The following is a 1,595-nucleotide window of genomic DNA, read 5'->3' as shown; positions in this document are numbered from 1 at the left end:
GCGCACAGACGCTCACGCGGGCGCGCACAGACACGCTCGCGCACAGACGCTCACGCGGGCGCGCACGGACATGCTCGCGCACAGACGCTCACGCGAGCGCGCACAGACACAGGCCTGCACGAGACACAGGCACGTGCACCTCTCGGCTTTCACCTGCGCAGAGATGGACAGTTTGAGCCAGCAGATGTGGGTGGAAGTACCAGCCCTGCCCCACCCCCTGCTCTCAACCCCCAACCCCGACTTCTCACCTATGGAGGGGAAGGTCTCACCGCTCTTCTCGGCTTTCCCGAGGACTCAGTGCTGCTCTGGACAGGGACTTAGCCAATGGGGTTCACTACCTGGTCGTTGAGCGCTGAGAGGGGGCTCAGCACGAGAGCGGACGGAGGCCGACCGTGGGCTCTCGGCTGAAGTTAGCACCGGCTGCTGGCCCCGTGGACCTCTCCCTGCCTGGGCTGCCACATACCCTGGGACCGTCTAGGTCCAGGACGGAGCTTGGAAGATAGCAAACGAGGTAAGCCTGGCCGCAAGGACCCCTCCTCACAACAAAAGAGCCCTCCCGTCAGCGATGGCAGTGACGCTCCAGACAAGCGGGGTCTCCTGCCCTCATTTCATAGGAGCGGGAGTCAGGTTTTGGGGGAAAGTACAAGGGACACCCCAGTCTGCGGCTGTTGGGAACATCCCCTCTGCATGGGGAGAGCCCCGGCAGCCCAGGAGCCCACACCCCCTACCACCAGGCCACCCGTGTGTTTCTAAAAGTTACCTGGTGGCAAATGGGAAGCTTACCTCAGCCCTCGCTCCCTTCTCACTGGAGAGGAGCTCTCGGGAGCCAGGGCCAGAGGCGGGGCAGTACCTGGGCTGGGCAGGGGAGCACGGCTCCTTCCCTCCCCGCTGTCCCAGGGGCTGGTGCACCAATAGCTCCTCCTGGGAAGCCCCTCGGGCCTCTGCTCAGGGACCCTCCTCCCCTAGGACCAGGCTTGTCAGCCAAAATGGCCAGAATCGGAGGCCATATGGAACCTGGGCCCCTCCCTGGCTGCCCTCACGGGGGAGGGCAGGTGTAATCTGGTAGGGGTGGGATGTGGGTCCAGGCAGTCACCCTTACCCCCCAGCAGCTGCTTGGTGCCACAGAGGGGCCCACGTAGAAATCTCTGCCCCCACCCCTGACCAGAGCTGCGTCCCAGACCCTGCTCTCCTGAGTGGGCTCCATGCTGCCTCCTGAGTGCTTGGGGTGAGGCTCCAGTCCTACCTCATGGCCACCTACCTCCCTGATCTCCAGCCGGTCACCGCGAGGGCCCACAAGGTGCACAGAGAAACCCCTTGGTCCGCTGTGAAGAAGCCCAAGCAGCAGCTGCCTCTGTCCCGTGGGAAGCGAGAGGAAGGTGCCCAGGACCCCACACGGGGGCTCCAGTCCTTCCCTGCCACGTGGGGTCCAGTGTCTGCCCACACTGTGCAGTCAGTCTCTGCTCAGCCAGGGAAGGGATCCTGCAGGCCATGGGGGACAGCTGACCAGCCCCGGAGAGCTGGGGTCTTGGCCTCAGTGGAACCCCAATCTCTGGGGCTGCCCCGTCTCGTGGCCCAGGGTGGGCACAGGTTGACCT

General features: G+C 64.7%; 1 protein-coding gene across 1 annotated transcript in view; it reads right to left on the bottom strand.

The window, feature by feature from the left end:
- LOC103659662 (olfactory receptor 6B1-like) overlaps window positions 1–1,367 on the bottom strand; it is a 5,419-nt gene extending 4,052 nt beyond the window's left edge. The window contains exon 1 of the mRNA XM_040623968.1: window positions 1,259–1,367. The gene's annotated coding sequence lies outside the window, so the exon portion shown is untranslated. The remainder of the gene's footprint in view (window positions 1–1,258) is intronic.
- Window positions 1,368–1,595: the final 228 nt, after the last annotated feature.

The sequence above is a fragment of the Ursus maritimus genome, unplaced genomic scaffold, assembly GCF_017311325.1.
Source record: "Ursus maritimus isolate PB19 unplaced genomic scaffold, ASM1731132v1 scaffold_7, whole genome shotgun sequence".
In the NCBI taxonomy this organism is placed as follows: Eukaryota; Metazoa; Chordata; class Mammalia; order Carnivora; family Ursidae; genus Ursus; species Ursus maritimus.
The sequence above is the reverse complement of the archived record's forward strand: the minus strand, read 5'-3'. Positions and strand labels throughout refer to the sequence as shown.